The sequence below is a fragment of the Gopherus flavomarginatus genome, chromosome 15 (genome assembly GCF_025201925.1).
Source record: "Gopherus flavomarginatus isolate rGopFla2 chromosome 15, rGopFla2.mat.asm, whole genome shotgun sequence".
Classification (NCBI taxonomy): domain Eukaryota; kingdom Metazoa; phylum Chordata; order Testudines; family Testudinidae; genus Gopherus; species Gopherus flavomarginatus.
The window spans coordinates 25,751,553-25,771,959 of record NC_066631.1 but is presented as its reverse complement, the minus strand read 5'-3'; the positions used below and the strand labels follow the sequence as shown (position 1 = coordinate 25,771,959).

The following is a 20,407-nucleotide window of genomic DNA, read 5'->3' as shown; positions in this document are numbered from 1 at the left end:
CATTTTTAAGGCATGCTTTTAAAGTGCCTGATCAATACATCAGTCACACACACACAACCCTCCCCAGTCCTGCCGATCCTCACTCCACTGGCTTCTTGCCCCTTCTCACATTAGAGTCAAGCTCCTCTATGTCTCTTCAAAGCCCTTCAAAACCTTGGCATCACCCACACCTCTGCTCCTGACTCCTTCCTTAATCCCCTTCTCCCACAGGCAGCCAGCACAGATCCTGACAAAGGCTCCCAGCAGTGGACAGTCCAGAAAGGGGAGGGAAGACAGCAATGACATCGGGCATCTGCATGCATCTGCCTTTGCCAGAAGGCCCACAGCCAGCCAACATCACCTCAGAGGTGGGTGTGGCCGTGAGGTGGTGTAGCCAGGCCTGCCCAGGGAGTGGTGATGCACCAATTCAGCGCATCCACACGGCAGCCCCCATTAACTGGCTGCCTTACCTCAGCAGAACCTCCAGGGCAGCAGTGGAAGCATTATCCCTTTGAGCTTAGGTGATGCCCAACTGCCCTTTCCAGCACTGGGAGTTGTAACTTGTGCCAGTGCAGGTGATTCTGGCCCCTATCCTGGACTCTAAGCCCCTGCATTACATAGCAGGAGGAAAAAAACCCACTTCATGGCAGTGCAAGTGTTTCCTCAATACACACACTCACAGCAGAGATACATGAGCACCCGCCCCCTCTCCCTCCCTCAAAAAAACCTCTTGTAGATCGAGCGCAAAGTAAAACCTATCCTGGCAGGCGCTACCTTGGAACACACACCTACCAGAGCAGACTACATACATGCACAGCATCTTTGAGACTGGAACATGGATTACAAGCCAGCAGGCAGGACATACGGAGCCAGGCGTGGAATCGCTACATTGTGCACTATTTAGCTGACCCTGCCATGGTTAATAGGGTTGATTTATACCTTACCAAAATAGATTTTAATTGCAGTTTACTCTTGTACCTTCATACAAAGCTATTCAACGTGCTTGCGAGGGCCACAGTCCCACTGGAGAAAGAGCAAGCATGAGCAATGTTTCAGGTCCATTAGTCTCAGAGTCCTCACAGACAGCAAACAGCCAGACAGCTTAAAATATATTTAGTCCTCAAATGCTTATTAACGTCATCTGACGATTCACAGCTCAGTTGGTCGCATGGAGCCCAAACACCAGTTCTGCTTTCCCAGCACAGATTAAAATGCTACAGCAGTTTGACAGCAAGTTATTTAACCTATATACAAACCTTTCGTATTGTGACTATTATTAACGGATGGAATTTGACTTAGAAATTGAACTGCAGCTCTGGCAACATGGCATAGTGGTCAGATAACAGGACCAATAGTCAGGCAGTCCCAAATGCTAACCTTGGTGCCAACAAAGAAACATCTATTGATAGATTTCAGCCTCAGGCTTGCAAGAATCTGATACCAGATAGAAGTCGACAGGAATTACCTCCTGTCCTCATTCGAGAGGCCTGATTTAAATTGAAGTGATTTAAATAAGCAAGCAGGAAAACTTGTGATTTAAATCATTTTAATTTTGTTTTGCATTTGTATATAGTCCAAAAGAAAGGTCTGTTCTGCTTGGCTGTCATGACCATTCAAATATGTTGATTTGCAATGCAAATATAGCCTTTATACTACATGTTGGTACTTCTTCTGTACCTATACATATTTTATTTCAGAAATTATGTCGCTTAACAGACATTTGTTCAGATTCTTAATTTTTACATTTTTTTATAGTGTTAAAAATGTGTCATTCACTGGTTTCTATCTATGTGACTAAATGGTAATTTTTTTACTCATGATTTCTTTCACACTTGCATTAGGATGAAAATTTTAATTCAATAAAAAATGCACAAAAGCAGCATTTTAAGCTAGTTTTTATGAGTTAAATAAAACTACCTTAAATGTGCTAGATACACAAAAAATATTTATAAAATTATGCCTTGCATTTTAAACTAACCAAAGTTATTATATAAAGAAATATCGTCTGCAGTTAGTGAACTGACTAACTTGTTTCTGATCACCATGAGCCAGATTTTCAAAAGCGTTTAAGTGCCTGAAGGTGCAGATAGACTCCTAGTGGAATTTTCAAAAAGTGCCTAAACAGATTAGGTGCCTAACTCCCATGGGAAGCACTTTTTGAAAATCCTATTAGGTGCCTCTCTGCCAAATATCATTGAAAATCTGGTGCCATGTCCTTCACATTTTTAGAATTAGTAGACCTCATCCTCTCCCACCTGATTTTTATTCATAGATTGGATGAGAAAAATGAGCATTTCTACTTTTTCAACTCCCTATCAGCTTCTCAAGTTTGAATTAACTAGTCCACATGAAGAAATATTCTTTCTGCACCTGCTAACTAAAATGAAACCAAAAGAAATTAGGGCAAAATCTTTTCTGCACAATACTTCTTCAAAGTACTTACATTGGAAAAATTTAAATATCGGCATTCCCTCCATTGTAAAGACTGAAAATAACAGAGATACTTACTTAATATAGTACAGGACATTGTGACATAGCTTGAATTAACCTCAAAAGTTAAAGATTCCCCCACCCCATTATTCTGTATATAATTTTAAAAAGGAGCACCCTTTAATTCATTAAAATTTGCAGAAGGGTGCTGCAATTAAAAAAAATAATTAAACAATTAGTAGATTATATTAAGTTTAGGTCTTTACACAGCTCATCATAATTTCAAATTTAATTTTAAACAGGTTTATTTTTAAAAAGATAAATGTATTTAATTTAAAAAAATTAAAAAACCCAAGTTCAATAAAAAATGCTTTATTTTTCCATTTAAAATAACAATCATCGACTTTTATCCACTGCATCTTCATTATAAAGACATATCATGAGTGTGTCTTCTTAAACATATGGATCTAAATTAATTCTTGCTGCAACCATGAAGCCTTTAGTGGAGCTGCATCAGGGAGACATTTGGGCCAAGGTGGCTCACACCAGAATAAAAAGGAAATGCTAATACATGATAGGATATTTACTGACCACCAATTAGGAACCTGATCCAGAGAGGTACTGAGCAATCTCAACTCTCTCAGACTTTCATGGGAGTTGGGATTGCTCAGCACCTCTTAAGATTCTCTCTCACACACACTCACAAATTAAAAATTAGGTTCAAAAGCATCATGAGACCATGCAGAAGATGATCAAAGCAGCCGCAGCTATTAGTAGACAGATTCACATGTAAATACATTTTGCAGTTAGGATGAGGTGCCACCCAGCAGGTGGTGAGTTGCTCATTTTTAGCACAAATATTGAAAACGCTGCACTACACTAATAGAACTGGCATTTATCTTTCCATGGAAGCAGACTAATTATAACATTCTTTTGGCTGGCTTCTGAAGGCCTGTCTACTTAACTGATGTGTTGTGCTTCAGTTCTCAGTTGTTCCCCCTAAGAGATATCGTAAGTGTCACACACAAGTACTTTTCATTGGGGAATGGGTGGAGTTCCCACCCTGAACAGAACAAATACAACAGGGTATACCAATGGCTCTCAACTTTTCCAGATTACTGTCCCCCTTTCTGGAGTCTGATTTGTCTTGCATACCTCCAAGTTTCACCTCACTTAAAAACTACTTGCTTACAAAATCAGATATAAAAATACAAAAGTGTCACAGCGCACTGTTACTGAAAAATTGCTGACTTTCTCATTTTTACCATAGAATTATAAAATAAATCGATTGGAATATAAATATTGCACTTACATTTCAGTGTATAGAGCAGTATAAACAAGTCACTGTCTGTATGAAATTTTAGTTTGTACTGACTTTGCGAGTGCATTTTATGTAGCCTGTTGTAAAACTAGGCAAATATCTAGATGAACTGATGTACCCCCAGAAGACCTCTGCATACCCCAGGGTTACACATACCCCTGGTTGAGAGCCACTTGGGTATACCATGGACCAAATATTTATTTGGATTATGGTAGTGCTTACAGTTCCAAGCCAAGATCAAGGCCCAGTGTAGTACAGACCTACAACAAGAGACACAGTCCCTCCCCAAGGAGCTTACAATCTAAACAGAGAAGACAAAGAGTGAGAGGGGAAACAGAAGCACAAAGAGGGGAAGCGACTTGCCACGGTCAGGCAGCAGATGACTAGCAGAGCTTGGAACATAACTAAAGACTCCCAATTCCCATTACGCAATGTTGGTGCCCTATACACAACACTACGTTGCATCCCAAGTTTGGTCCCCACCTGACATTTGGCTTTATCGTTAGTTGAAACAAACATAACAATACACCATAAGCCTCAGTCTTGTCCCTATGGTTGGCCATTCCTAGGGTTTCCTTGCAGAAGCCTCTGTGCCCTAGTTCCATGTGCCTAGAAGGGCACTTTCACCTTCCTTTTAACTGAACAGTTAACAAACCACACCTGCCACAATCAGTCAGTAGCTTTAGGGAGGGCTCTAGCATGTGATAACAGCGTGAGTCAACAGAAGAGCACTGCTATACTGCTGAGAAAGGAGTGGGGAGAGAGGAAGAACAATCCTTGTTCTGTTTCTGCATACCCAGAAGAGTGGACACAGTGCAATTTTCCAAGGGTTTATGAAATAGTTCCAAACAATGCAATTGTTATAGCTCAGTCTAGTGATTTTGTACAATCTATAATAATACACGTTACATCCTCGCAGAGGTCAGCTGCTGCCAAATACTGTACATGCACAATTTGCAAGCGACATTCTCTGGCTGGGCATTCACAGTAGTTGCCTACCCTGAAATGAAAAGGCTTTCCCGTCTTATCAGACCTTTAACCGGTCCGAACGGGCCATATCTGGCTGTAACTCGGTAAGCTGCTGCCAGCACTTTGGCTTTTTGTTTAAAAAAGGAATAAATAAATCCAAAACCAAAAATCACCTTATATTCAGATAAAACAGGCAGCAGAATACACCGGGGAACAGGTGCAGTTTATAACAAGAAAGCTACATCTGGCGATTAATGCAGAAATAATATGAGGTGCACTGAAAAGAATGTTCCAAGCTCTTCCCTCCCCAATGTCAGTTGCATCTGGATCTTTTACTGTGCTGCTGCGGTTACACACTTTAAGTAACAGAGATGCTTCTGGTTTCACCCACAAAGGGCCTGAGCCAGGAGAAAATATACACAGGCTTCAGGAAAATGCCAGGTCCGAGAGGCTGAAGGTACTGGTTGGGCTGCAGGTGGATCCATCCAAGGGAAAGGATGTGATGCTGCATAAGGCCAAAAAGGGAAAAGGGGGGTGGGGTGGAGAATGATAAAGCGGCTCGGGGAAGGGAAGAGGAGCTCATCTAGCTGAGCGCCTCACTTCACTGCAAGACAACACCATACGCTGGACCTCTCCGCCCAACTACAGGTATGGAGCCCAAGGGAGTTACTGCTCACCTGGGGATGGAGTAAGACCCTGTGTTTGGCCCTCAGAGTGGGAATACAAGTGGGCCCCCAAGGTTCCTGTGGTAAATTTGTTTACACAATTAGGAGGAGGAAGGTCTTTCTTTTCTTGGTGGAGTGAGATTATTCAGACTCCCCTCACCCCCGCCCAGGCAGGGATCCTCACCCTACCATCCTCGCATAGAGTTTCCCCTCACTTCTTTTGAGGAAGGAAGCAGCTGTGTGAGGGTGAGGAGAGCTCTCTCCTTGGCTGAGCACCAGGGCAGAGATGTCATCCAGGGACAGCTCTTTGGACTGTTCAATGCCTATGACGACACTCAGCATTCACATGGCATTTTCATATTCAAAGCTCCTTGCAAACAGTAACCAGCCCGGTACCCTGGCAAGGTAGGCGAATGGTTATTCTATTTTACTGATGGGAAAATGGAGGCCAAAAGGTTAGCAATGGGCCCAAGGTCAGCGATGGAATCTGCGACAGAGCAAAGATCAGAACCCAGCAGTTCCTGTCTTCCGGCCCTGTAGTCAGAGCACTGTCCCAGGACTTTCATAAAATTAATGGCAGAGAGCCAAGTTTGTGCTAGGCTGCACGTCAACACACTAAAGTTGCCATATCTATATCCCACTGACTGCAGCAAAACTCAGCACTTCAACGGAGGAGGTCCCACGTACATCCTGACTTAACTCCTGACTTAACTCCCCTGGTCCTTGTGTTCTCATTATGGCGGGGAGAACTTGTATTTAATATTATGAGAGCCTGCTGTAAGCTGCAGCCGGTCTGTTCAGAACCCCACCTTCCAAAATGGACGATGGCCTTTAGGCCCCTCTGTTGCCATGCCTCTACTAGAACAATAGCAACTGCTCCACACTGGCCTAGTGAGATGGCCAGTAAAAGTCTCAGACTCTGGGGAGGATCTGCCATAGCTGTCTGTCTAATATTAGTTTAGGAGCTACCACAAAAGGGTGGAAAAAATCCTCCCAAGAGGGAGCATTCTCAATGGGGGTTGCAGACACTGAGATTCTGAAGGGCCAAACAATTGAGGAAGCTGCTTTCTGCTGGATGAAGGCTTTGCATTTGTTCTCACTGAGGGAACCTCATGTTTTATACATGAAAATGTTATCGCCCCGGGTACACATTTCTAAAAGATCTGCTCTGGCGGGTACATGCAGATTCCTTTAGGAAGGCTTTTCTAAAATTAAAATGTATTTCAATCTGCTGATTTTTAACTACTTTCTGATCACTCTCTCTAGCTGGGTATGTTTAAAGCAAAGAACTCCTCAACAGCTCCAGTCCCTGCCCCTTTCCAAATACACGTGGCAATTAAAGCAGAAGTGGTAACTACTGCACAGCATATTTCAGTTGAAATGAGAAGTCTCAAAAAAAGAAAAAAAAAAACCACAACCACATTTGATCAGGACCTGACAGAGAAGAAATAAAGACTGTCTGGGTTTAAATAATATGCTTAAAGAGAGGCTACAGAAAGCTTTTCCATCATGTTATACAAATGAACTGTAGTCTCCCTGTATAGATGAAACCCATGATCCACAATAATATTCAAGCTTATTCTCTATTTTATCAGAGCTCATCTGCTGATCACCCATGAGCTCCATGGAATAGCACTTTATATTTCAGTGTCAACACAGAAGTGCCATGGCAATGATTGAAAATATTTACATATTGCCTCACTGATTGGTTCTTTTGACCATCTGGCTAGTCTGCATTTTAAAAGAGTTTTAAAAATACAGTATATATTATTTTGAAGTGGATTCTTGCACACTGTTTAGGTCCAGATAGAACATCACACATGAATCCATCCCAGCTGCAATTCTTAATCCTAAATATTAAAGATTTAAAATTTACAAATTTCACCCCAATTTTAGCTGAAATAATAATTTACTTATGTTCCTAACCGAAAATGAGTGCTCAGCACCTACCAGAACGAACAAATGTGCCAGTCGGCAACGATGTCTCATTTTTAATGAGGTAAATGGTGTCATCTTTTGGACAACTGATGAGTCAAATGGAAACACGTCATTTAGGTTTGGCACGATTTGCTAGCTTTCATTATTTTACAGCAGAGGTCAGCAACCTTTCAGAAGTGGTGTGCCGAGTCTTCATTTATCCACTCTAATTTAAGGTGTTGCGTGCCAGCAATACATTTTAACATTTTTAGAAGGTCTCTTTCTATAAGACTATAATATATAACTAAACTATTATTGTATGTAAAGTAAATAAGCTTTTTAAAATGTTTAAGAAGCTTCATTTAAAATTAAATTAAAATGCAGAGCCCACCGGACTGGTGGCCAGGAACCAGGCAGTGTGAGTGTCACTGAAAATCAGCTCGTGTGCCACCTTCGGCACGCGTGCCATAGGTTGCCTACCCCTGTTTTACAGATTAAGAAATATTTTATAGAAAGGTTTTCTTCAAGAGGCAATAGCTCGTAGTAGCTTAAAAACATTGGCCCCCAGTGCTTTCATTTGTATTACAATAGCATCTAGAGGCCCCGACTGAAAGGTAAGTCCCTCTGTGCTAGGCACTGTTCAAATACATACTGAGAGACAGTCCATACACACAAACAAGACAGATAAAGGCAGCATTACCCCCATTTTACAGCTGGGGGATGGGAGAACAGAGAAATCAAAAATTATAACCTAAAAATAAAACAAACACCACTCCCCTGAGCTACAATAACTTAATCATAGCAAATAGAAAGTTAAGTCGGCTTTCCAGTGTCCTGTACAGTGCTTTGTATTTCCCTTCCCTCGTTGCTCCTATCTTTCCTTAGACCCCATATCAGAAACTCAGAGATGTTGAGCTTTTGCTTTTCATGCAGGATTAGTAGTGACCTCAGTTGCATTTCTCCCCTCTCCTAGATATAGTAGGGCATATGGCCACAATTTAGGAGCCAGTCCTGCTGGCCTTCACTGGTAGAGACCCCAAGTGACTAAAGTAGGAACAGACTTAGGAAGCTGGCTTTAAATTGGATTTATACCTGAAAACAAACAGCTTTCGTAGGATTTACTGTTTTGCTGCTGCTATCTTTGCTAGAAGAGCTTTAAATATTCACTCCAGCTATAGCTAGTCAGATTAACATATGCTAGCAGAAGGAACGTATTGCCGATTCAGCAACTGATTCTGGAGAAAAGGCATCTCACCCATTCTCCCCAAGTTAGTGATTTAACTTCACCCTGGTATTCAGTTATGTGATCTACTGTACAACTCTGATTTTCAGTAGTTTATCAAAAATAAGTAAGTGTAATGTTAACAACTGCCTTACAGATGCTACAGTAAAGGGTGTGGAATAAGAACCTGACTAGAGTACACTGAGAAAAAAAAAATGAACGGCCCTAGTTCATGCCTCTGTCTACAAATAAAGTTTTTTAAGAGTTGAACTCATTTACAGTAGGTTTCATAACAATATAACCAAATTATGCACAAAAATTTAACAATTACAAGTTTACTGCCAGTTCTCTTTCAAGTACTTAGTAAGAATATTAAAATGCAGTTCTCCTCTGAGAAGCAGCTGTAAAACTGATATCGTGGGGTTCCAGGTTTATTCTCTTGGTGGTTTCAGGTCAGTTTACAACAGAAGATGCATATTCCAACTGCTGGTGCTGAATACTCAACATGAGGTCTGAAAGCCAAGGTCCGCCTCAGATAAGCAGCAGTAAAAAACTGCTAACGCAACTTAGATGAAAATGTTATTGATGATGCATCAGATAAAAGATATTCCTGCCTGCTCTTTAAGCTCTGCACTGCTACCAGGGAGTCAAAACAGGGTTTTGTCACTAAAGCTATCGGGTCTGGCTCAAAGACACACAGCATACAGACATGGTGAGTAAGTACTAGTAGAATCATGCTCATTTTATTACAGCCATGTTTCTCACTATAAAAACCACTGGTACTGGTAATTTTAACACTATTCCTGCAGGGTGTATGTTAGGAAAGGTGGCCCCATTTTGAACATCAAAAACCAAATCTGAAACTCTCTTTTCTCTGAAGAAGAGCCTGCAACACAGAACAACTGCAGTGCTTACAAGGGGCACATTCTGCTCTCAGTTACATTTCTGCAGCCCTACTGAAATCAACAGGGCTGTATGGTTGTAAGAGAGGGAGGGACTTGGCCTCACCAAGGTTTGGGAGGAGGGGAGGGAAAGCCATTATTGCCAGAGAGGTTAGCACATGTCCTGGCAGGATAGATGCAGTAGTTTATTTTAAAAAAACTAACAGTTGGCAGTATCATCCCCTAATGCGGAGAAACCAGCATAAGGAAGCTGATTCCACAGGAAACATTAACTGTTCACTGGGGAGAGACAGGGTTCCTCCTCCATAAACTTACAGGCATCCACACATCCATGCCAGACACAGGCTAGTTGCAGAGCCCAGTGCTTCTACTCAGTTCCACAGCACTTCCCATGGACTCCACACTGGCAGCTGCTGGAAACTCCCCTCCAGGGCATATCACATCATGCAACATAAGAGGAGGCTGGTGATGTCAACATTATCATATGCAAGAGAATCTCATGGGGGCGGGGGAAGAGAGAAATGCCCTCACCATCCATGGAGTCCGAGCTCTTTGACAAGCCTACAGAAGAGCCTTCCATAGGGCCAAGGGAAAGGAGGCGCATGTAACAGAACAAGTGCATCTCTGTGGTGCGGTCCACTCTGTATGGCGATTAACTCAGAATGAGAAACAATGTACCAGAGAAAAACATTTTGAACAGCTTTCCTCACAGATCTGCAAAAATAATCAGCACTGTTAAAGATCAGCCCCTAATTCAATACAGCTTTTTCCCCTCCGAGCAGTGATGATGCATTTCCAGTGCCCTGGTTCAAATAATATCATTATATGAATCTCTGGCCAAGTAGCCTGTCAAATAGAGCTAGCAAAGCATGCAGAGTAAAAAACTCATCCTGTTACACTAAACAAACAAACTGATAAAATACACGAGGCTAGAACAGAGGCTTGCTACATAGGAGCTGCTGCTGAAAAGTTAAGGCTTCAATTAGGCTTGCCCTAATATGCATTTCTACCTGGCAGTTACTGTGTGTTAAATAAATTCTGTCCTTGAAAAGCCCATTTAGGGGAGTTTACACAAGAGATAGTGAGCTTTAAGAGTCATTCTGGGTCCACAAAACAGACAGGACACATTGTAGCCATGCTAAATGCATATTTGGGAACCAATCTTCAGACTGTTACTTTAGAGTGGAGACAATTAAAAACAAAACAAGTGTTTACCTTCTGCAATAGTTAAATTAGCTGTAGTATTTCATAGTCTAAGTAGGGGAAAAACAGCAGTAAATTCAAATACGATCTTCAAATCTTTGTAAATGTGGCATTTCACACACACACACACACAACCTCTCAAAAAACCCACACACCATGGTGCCTACTGTGCTTTTGTTCATATCATTTATTTAGGTGGGACTACACAATGCACAGGATAGGGGCCCAAATGAGTGATCTGCCAGCAGGGCCGGCACCAGCTCAGCAAGCAGGCGTTTGGGACAGCCAAGGGAAAGGTGCGGCAAGTCGGGCTCTTTGGCGGTGGGTCCCTGAGTCCCTCTCAGAGAGAAAGACCTGCCACCAAATTGCCGCCAAAGAAGAAAGCGGCGCAATGGAGCTGCCGCCGATTGCAGCTTTTTTTTTTTCCTCCCCCGCTGCTTGGGGTGGCAAAAACCCTGGAGCCAGCCCTGTCTGCCAGAACTGCTCAACAGAAAAATAGTCTCAGCTTGGTTACATGGGAATATTCATGAGAGTTAGTGTGGACCAAAAGATAGGACACTGGTTTAGGAGACAGGAAACCTGGGTTCTTTCCCTGGCTTTTTGGCTAACTCACTTGGACAAATGACTTTACACTTCAGTGTAAAGATCTGTAAAATTGCCATGATGATACTTCAACCTCCTTTGCAAAGAGCTTTTGAGATAGTCAGATAAAGGGCATATAGAAGAGGTAAGGGTTATCTAGAGGGAGATAAGCCCTCTGTTTTTCCCCACAGCATTTTAAATTCTTGTTTTCAGAGATATCCACAGTTAGACATTAAACTCACTCTCCCCTTGTTTCTCACACTTCAATTCACTTTATTTGCTACTAGAGAGGGGGCAAGTAACAAAGTCTGTGTATGTTCAGGCTAGAACAGTAGAAGCCTGATGCTAGGTTGAGAGGCCTACAGAGGGAAGTGTTTCCGGCTGCAGAGTCTGGCTGGCAAATACTGAAAAGAAATTAGGGTCCATGTTTCCATCATGCACGGGGAACAACCGACTCAGTGAAAGGGAAAATTAAACAGCTTGGAAATGCCTCCAATTCGTTTCAACCTGAGATACAGCAAGAAGATATTGGATTTCAATTTCATCTGACATGATTAACATAAAACCATGTTCTATTTCATTTAACGGAAAAGGGAAGGGGGAAGAACATTAAAGTAAGTAAACTGCTCACATAGAGAAAAATCATTCTACATCGTTCCTTTTCCCTAAAAGGAGGCCCCTTAGATTACCTATAACTATTGAGCTTAAAAACAAAATCATAACAAATTCACACCCCATTTTGTGCCTTTCTGTGACAGAAAGCAAAAAAGAACAATTGTAATCTATTAATTCCAAGCTCCTATCAATTTTGTTGGAAGCAGGAGTGGACCTTGAGCGTAAACTCACATACAAGGGCACAACAGTATTCTTTGCCTCTTCAGAGATAGCCACAGCCCTGCCAGCTTTCCCAAGAAGTCATAACTCCTTGACTTCAATTCAAAATGAGCTGACATAAGAGTGGCGCACTGAGCCCCAAACCAGATTTCTGATGACTAACCAATTCAAGGCACATTGTGTAAGCTGAACAGTAGTGATCCATGGCTGTACTATAAAAACCTGCAATCCCCCACATCCTTTCAAAGCACTTAATAGAATTAAATCCTTAAGGCCACGTCCAGACTAGGAATTAAAATCGATTTTAGATACGCAACTTCAGCTACGGGAATAACGTAGCTGAAGTCGAATTTCCTGACTCTTCCTATACATCTTGGGATAATGAGGCCTTTCCAGTGCCTCTCAACAGTGGTCCTCCATATGCCTGTACTGTTACACATGCCCGCTTTCTAAGCAGGGCATTGCATTGTTAGAAGAGAATGCCTTTTGAGGACATGGTTGTATGGGTTAAATCAGATAATTTGCTTGAACTAGTAGCTAAGGATTAATTATGTAAGCACCAGCAACCCAAACAAATTATAGTCATCTTTTCTATCCATCTAATTAGTTGCACTCACCATGACAAATTAAAAACTTTAAACCATTAACTCACTATTGTCTTTTATAACCTCTCCTGACAGTACAAGAATGCTGGGATTGCTACAGCACACCGTTTGGGACATTAGCCAATTCTCTGCCCTTTTCCCCTGGTCACCTAGATTTATAAATTGGCTATAAAAATTCACTCCAAGCAGGAATCTGATGTACATAGTCTCAGCTAGGGAGCTAAGCTGCTAAGTCACTCTGGTGGGGGAATAGTTAGTGATGAATCATCATTGCTTATCTTATTCAAGGTCTCTCTCTAAGCTGCCTAAGTGCTGTTCCTTCCCTGTGCACATAACGGTTATAAAGTTTCCTGTTAGTACTCTCATGGTCCTCACTGAGCACAGCTGTCTAAACACCATGCAAAACCAAATGGAATCTGTGTAACTCTTCCAAAACTATCCAGGATACCCGACTCCTTACATTTTCTCATTGTGGGCATCTCACTGTCCACAAGGTTGAGGATTCCTGATCTTATAGCCTTGTCGGACTCATCTGACCAAAACGTTTTGGCTGCTGCATCAAAGCTGGAATACAGTCCAGAAGCAGTTCGTCTGGAACCCCGGAGCTGCAACTGAGTTGGGAAGAGATGCAAAAACTGAAGTCCTAATGACGCATCGTCATTAAAAGATCCTACTGCTCTTTTATAAGACCAAGGGTAACCTTGGCCTGCTGCCCATATCCTAGCTCAGACAATTACACTCTACCCACAGTCTTCTTGGCTAAAATATTTTTTGTCAATTCCTTTCCTCAACTGTTTTGTTGCTGCACACTCATATACACCTGACATGCCCATCCCAGGAGGCAGCTGCAACTTAGTGGCAGGGGAAGTGATACTCATGCATCCCATTCTGAACATAAAGAGGTGTTGTGTGGCACAGTGGTTAGTCAACATTCATCAAATCCCTCAGAATCCTTAGATGAAAAGGCACCGTAGACAGCAATGCCAGTTACTATTGTTACGCAGCATCCCTCCCTGCTCTCCTTTATGAAGATCTACAAATAACTGGATTCATTGGCAGATTACCCACTGGGCCAACGGGGCCTGTGCCCAGAAGACCTGGCCAACTGGGGGACTCCAGAAAAATGGGTGCCCCTGCACCCCAACCCACTCCGCCCACTGGGCACTCCAACCAGGGAGCTGCGTCAGGGTTTGAGGGCTTGTCCTGCTCCACCCGGTGCTCCTGCGGGGAGTGGGTCAGAGGGCGGCGGTTTGCCCTACTTCGCCCAGCATGGGGGGGCAGAGCAGGGAAAGGCCCCATACCCCGACCCACTCCCCAGCAGGAGCGCCGGGGGTGGGGAGGTACTTCAGGCGGAAGGGATGGGGCCCCAATTTGCTCTGGTCTAGGGCCCCACAAAACCCTAATCCACCCCTGACTGGACTGTACGGAGAAGAGCACCAGGCAATGAGGCTCAGTCCTAAAAGAGGCCTTCATTCAAAGTCAGAAATATCTTCCTGCACTTATTTCCTCCGGTATCCCCAAGTATTCTCCAGGAGTTGTTTTAACTCTAAGGTTATTGGATTCTTCCTACTTTTCGTTGCTGGAGCTTGCAAATACATTTACAAGCTCAGTTACCTTTTTCTGTGTGGCACCTTTCTTCACTATTTATCCTCTGACAAGGAGAATCCTTCCACCTTCCTCTCTGGGCAAAATCTGTCCTTGTGCAGAGGGTGACCACAAGGGCTCCAAACCACTCAACCCTGTAGCCCTTTGTCCCCTGCAGAATGGAAAGGAGATTTGACTCCTGACACCTGTAGATCTTAGGTGATCCACCAGAAGCAAGGATCATCCATGATAAGATCTGGTGTATTTTCACACTGTTTCCCAGTTTCCTAAGTGCAACTTGCTGAAGAGCCACTATTCAGACAGTTACACATACTAACCTCATTGCCCATGTTACTGGTACTTTATAAGTAGAATTTTCAGGAGCTCTTCGTAAACTCCTGTTGACTTTCAAGGGAGCCAAGTGAGGCTGATGCTACATATTTTTGAAAATCCCACCTACATTATTAAAATTGAAGTAATTTCCCCAAAATTTATTGTTCACTATTTATGTTGTTTGTTTACAATTGGCACCACACTCAACTTAGACACTGAAACTGGACTACTCAGATACATTTTGGGTTTATAAAAAGTTTCAATTTCAGATTCTCCTGCCCTAGTACAATGTTGTACAAAGATTCCCAACATTACCTGGGAAAAGTTATAAACAAATACAGGTTTAATTTTATTCTCTCCACCCCAGCCCCCTTCAGTTTCATAACTATATTTCTATTCCTACTGGGATTGCCAAACACTTGTTTTTTTACAAAACCTGAAATCTGGGCCTGAAAAACACTGTCTTTCACTAATTTTTGCTTTTTTAAATAGAAACGCTGATTACACTCCTCTTTACAAATCAGATTAAAAAATAATTAGAAGAAAAATTAAAAAATTTCTCTAATTTGTGAACTTAAGACAATTCAAATAAGAAAAATGCATTTTGGATAGAAAATTTAAAAGGGAAAGTGATAGGTTAAGAAATATTTCCCAGTGGATTGTACTGGTCCTAGGACACATTATTGCATTCTCACAAATTCACAGTCATGAGTCATGCTAGATTCAGAAAAAAATAAATAGCAGCTATCACTCTACACTACGAAGAGCACCATTTTACTCTGCAGCTCTTGAATCAGGCCTCACATAACAGTTTTTTAAAATACAGTGTGGCTAATTAGCTATGAGATTATGTCGGTATCACAATAAATAGGACAGTTGTTTGTTTTTTTTACTGAAGTCTGTACATTCCAAAAAAAACCTGTTTGGGGCAGCTGAATGAGCCTTTTAAAAAATTAGCTTACCTGGAAGATGTGATGCTGCATTAGAGAAAACTCTCAGAAGCGATCCAGATTTCAAATTAAAAAGGCAAATCAATAAAATAATTAAACCTCAAAACATCCCACTTTCACTTGCAACTTTTTAGCATTTCTCAACAGGCTAAAACACAGTCTTTCTAAATTGGCTGTTAACTAAAATTAGCAGATGCATAAAACTCCCACATACCAGATGCCAGCTCACAATAAACATTTGGGCTGTTCGAGGCACAACACTGAAGACATTCAAATATGCTGTCCGAAGCAAATCCAAAATAACAGGGATATTGTATCAGAAATTATTGTTTTGGTGAAAGATGCCCATTAAATAAACTACAATCCAAAAATCACTCTCTGAGGTCTTCATTCTGCTCTCACTAACCGAGGTGTAAATCAGGATTAAGTCTACTGAAGACATTATTCTTGAGAAAAGTTACTGTAAATAAGAGAGGTTTACGATCAGAGTGCATTAAGACTGAACAATCCACCTCTACTCAGCAAAACAGTTAAAGCACGTGCTTAAGTGTCAATGGTTTCAGAGTGGTAGCCGTGTTAGTCTATATCAGCAAAACAACAAGGAGTACTTGTGGCACCTTAGAGACTAACAAATTTATTCGGGCATGAGCTTTCGTGGGCTAGAACTCCTCGTTGGTTTTTTTAATGGTTTCAGTGAGACTTAAGCACATAAATGTTTTGCTGAATTGTAGCCCAACAGCTGATTCAAAGCCCACTGAAGTCAACAAAAAGGCTCTCCATTAACCTCAGCTGGCTTTGGATCAGGTCCTAACTTAAGCAATGTTTTCTCATACATGCACCTAGACATACTTTACCACCTTTTCATGTTCCAAGTTACTTAAAAAATATTTTTAAAGATACAAGATAGTTGTTTATTTACATAATTCTTGTTTCTTGAACGCAGATGCAAAAAAGTTATATTAAAAAGATGAACAGCTGCTACCATATGCTGTTTAAATGGCCACAAAAAGTATCTAAGGGGCCATAAAGGGAATAGTAAGGGAATTAAAAACAATTTTTATTCATGCAGATGGCCTAGCATACGTACATTCATTAAGCTGGTATCAACCATGCTTTAATTAAAAGTTAGTTATGGAAACTTAAATATGATTAATGCAAATTAACATCCTAACAGGAGTCTGCTCTATCTATCAAAGGTAAGACACAGAACAAGCCACATTTTTAACCCCTAAGCCTCAGTCATTTACTCCTCTCTCTCTCTCTCTTTCTTTGAGATGCTATCATGATCAGAATACATGAACTGTATTGTAAAGAAGCACTGCAACACAGAGCCACAAGAGAGGACTGGTCTGTGGCCATTCTTCTGTCATGCTTAGCTATTCTTCACTTTGTATTTCATGCTAAGGATTTTCAGCCATCAAGCAACTGAGGACAAGCCCATGAACTAGTCAACCATTAAAATAAGCAGCCATACCAAGATCAACTGAACATATCAGGCATGAGGTCTGTGAAAGGACAGAACGGTGCACTCTCAAAAGCGACCGCCTACTATTCAAGAGTGGAAAAATCACTTAGAAGCTAGTTTTGTGTTTTGTAACACAATCAATCTTCTTCTATTACTCAGGCACACAAAACAGACATGGCAGAAATAAACATGATAAAAATATTCCAGAGGATCAAGGATCGGGGGCGGAAACAAGGGGCTATCAAGCAATAAAGGGAGAGGGAGTTTTATGAGTCCACATTATTCAAATATGAAATCAAGTCAGTGCATACTAATTACTAAACCCCTGTGCTTACAAAGACTGCACAGTCCCACTGACTTTAATGGGACTACTCACATACTTGGAGTTGAGTACATGCACCAATTTACGTTTTATTGCACTGTACTGCAAAAGCAAGACACTTGGAATGGAATCTACAGAGCTGAAATCAGTGATGCCAAAGGAGAATGAAATAAAATCAGCCCATCTTCAGGAGGCAGCATGGGCCTCTGGAGATGGCACTGAACTAGGAGACCAGAGACTAGGGTTCTATTCCCAGTCCTGCCATGGATGTGTGGCACAGTCTTGAGCAAGTCAGCTGTGCTCTGTTTCCCTAACTATGGATAGTAATCCTTTGCCTTCTTTGTGAGCTATGGATAAACAGCACTCTATAAAGCATCATTATTGATGCTGCCAGACCATACCAGTGCAGTGCCACTGGCCCCCCCATGGGGAGGATATACACACACAGCTGCAGAACCCAGTCCAAAAGCTCTCTAGGCTGTCAGGGAATACTGCAAATTTAGTCCTCGTAATCCTTGCAGGTGGATGGAGGAGCAGCCAGCATGTTTCTTTAGAGCCTCTTTGCAAAGAGTAGCATGAAGGTGCTTCAATGCCCAAATAACCAGAGAATCAGATCCCTGAAAGGGGAAGTCCCTTCCACCTCTCTTCTCAGAGGGGAAAGCCAAGTCAGATTGCAGCGGGAATGGCTTGGAACAAAGCTGCTTAAATTGCAGCAAGGGAGATTTAGGTTACATATTAGGAAAAACTTCCTAACTGTCAGGGAAGTTAAGCACTGGAACAAATTACCTATGGAGGTTATGGATTCTTTTGTCATTGGAGATTTTTAAGGTTAGACAAACACTTGTCAGGAATGTCTAGATAATAATTAGTCCTTCCTCAGTGCAGGGGACTGGACAAGACCAACTGAGGTCCCTCCCAGTCCTACATTTCTATTATTCTATAAGGTGACTCTTTCATAGATTTCGTCAGCAGTTCTCAAACTGTGGGTAGGGACCCCAAAGAGGGTCACGACCTCGTTTTAATGAGGTTGCCAGGACTGGCATTAGACTTATTGGGGCCCGGAGCCGGGATTGATGCCCGAGCCCCATCACCCGGGGACAAAGCCAAAGACCGAGCCCCACCACCCAGGGCCAGAGCCAAAGGGCTTCAGCCTGGAGTGGCGGGGCTCAGATTACCGGCCTCCCAACTGGGGCTGAAGCCGATGGTCTCTGGCCTCCGCACCAGTGACAGCGGGGCCCGGGCAGGCTCAGGCTTCGGTTCCCTCTCCTGGGGTTATGTAGTACTTTTTGTTGTCAAAAGGGGGTTGCGGTGCAATGAAGTTTGAGAACCCCTGGATTATGTGAACCCAGTTGGTGGTCACAGCTCCATTTCAATTTGAAAAGTGCCCTTGTCCTGAAATCAGACCACTAGCTGGGGACCTTCAGCAGAGAGATGAGAATTGAAACGGGACTGAGACAGATCTGCCCTTCCATCCCTAGAAGTGATCCAGCCAAGTCAGAGTTGACAAGTGTTACAGGGCAGCTTGAGGGAAGCTTGTGCTACCACAGTCTCTGCTGTACTTGCTCTGGGGATGAGCAGAGTGAAGTCTCCAGGGATGCAAATCTGACACCTTTGGTAGAACTAAATTCACTTACCAAAAAATCCAAACCAAATCAAAAACCTAACCTTCAAGCCATGAGTTTAACATTATGGTCCAAGGTAAATAAATCACACGCTTATAATAAATTGTAGCATTAAAATTATATGACCCTTAAAAGTCTAGCTGGGTGGTATCCCTGAAGCCCAGAATTATTTCACACACATCAAGTACATGAACTACCTAAAATGTTCCATCTGCTGGTTTGAAACAAGAGACAGGTACCACCTGCTACCTCATATTTTCAAACACAAACATCTCCTCAGACATTATATTCAAATTACAGCCTAAAATTAAGAGGAAAGCCACTCTGCACAAGTAGACACCAAACAAGAGAAGTCCACATTTTAAGATATTTATGGGTTATTTTAACTAAATCATGAGTTCATCTTTTCTGTAAAACCACACTGTTATTGTTGCAGCTCTTAGATTTGTTGTGATATAATTAAAATAGCCTGTCCTTCCTACCATGCCATCTCATTTACCTTGGAAACTTTTTGCTAGCAAAACACTCTGTTTACTGTTTGCCACAGGACAGGTTAAAACACAGAAGAGTTCTAGCAATACTTAGTTAGAAACACCAAGTGACTTGTATTATTCTTACAGCCTGCTCTCCCTGTGCATTACCAGCCCTGTGTTGCTAACTATAGCAAGGGAAGAAATGCATGTTAGTATGTATGACAAGCCTGTCAGTGCAAACAACCAAACAACGTTGTCTCTAGGATAGAAGTGTCCATGCGTCAAGTACATTTAAAGAAAAACACCCCCCCCCCATCTCTCTGAAAGGTTTCTTTGTAGTAATAACGAGCACGAGACTGGATCTGCGGGCACAGAAGTGACCATTAATGCATGAGTCTGTGCAGCAGCGCCAAGAGGTTGTTTCTTAGCAACCCAGGGAGTAGGTAGCTTTCCCATCCACAGCTCGGTCGGGCTAATAAAACCAGTTTGAAAAAAGAGGGGGGGTTAAAATGTTTCTCCCCGCCCCCCGAAACAGCTGGTGAAAGTGAACCTCGCTCCCTGCAGGGACCCACTCACCCCACGTAACTGAGCGGAAGGGGGGAGCCTCGTCCCTCCCCGCTCCCGGGTCAATGGGCTTTGGCCCCCAGAGGAGACAGATGTTGCTCACTGGGAGCGATGCCCAGCCGGGGGCCTGTCCAGCCACCTGCTGCCCCCCAGCCCCTGGGGACGCGCCCGGGTCCCAGCCCAGACCTGTGCCACACGCCCCCCAGAACAGCCGCGTCGCCGCGGGGCCGGCCTAGGCCGCTGGAGCCGGAGGGGGCGCCGGCCCCAGCACCCCCCTCCCGCCGGGACAAGGTGCCCCGCGCGCAGCAGCGCCAGCCCGGGGAGGCGGCTTCTCCCCCCCACGCACCGGCTGCGGCTCCTCCGCCGGCCGCGGCCCCAGCGCTCGCTCGGCGGCTGCTGCTGCTCTCCCCGGCTACCAGGAGCGGGCTGCCGACCTGCCCGCTCCCCTCTCGCATAATCCCCGGC

At 43.0% G+C, this 20,407-nt stretch overlaps 1 protein-coding gene across 11 annotated transcripts in view; it reads right to left on the bottom strand.

Moving 5' to 3' along the window:
• PITPNM2 (phosphatidylinositol transfer protein membrane associated 2) overlaps positions 1-20,407 on the bottom strand; it is a 195,296-nt gene extending 174,889 nt beyond the window's left edge. For 5 of the 11 annotated variants that reach the window (XM_050924398.1, XM_050924406.1, XM_050924403.1 and 2 more), the window contains exon 1: positions 20,289-20,401. The gene's annotated coding sequence lies outside the window, so the exon portion shown is untranslated. Of the gene's footprint in view, positions 1-9,720; positions 9,792-20,288 lie in introns of those variants that run through there. The other 6 variants (XM_050924408.1, XM_050924407.1, XM_050924412.1 and 3 more) reach the window with 5 other exon arrangements.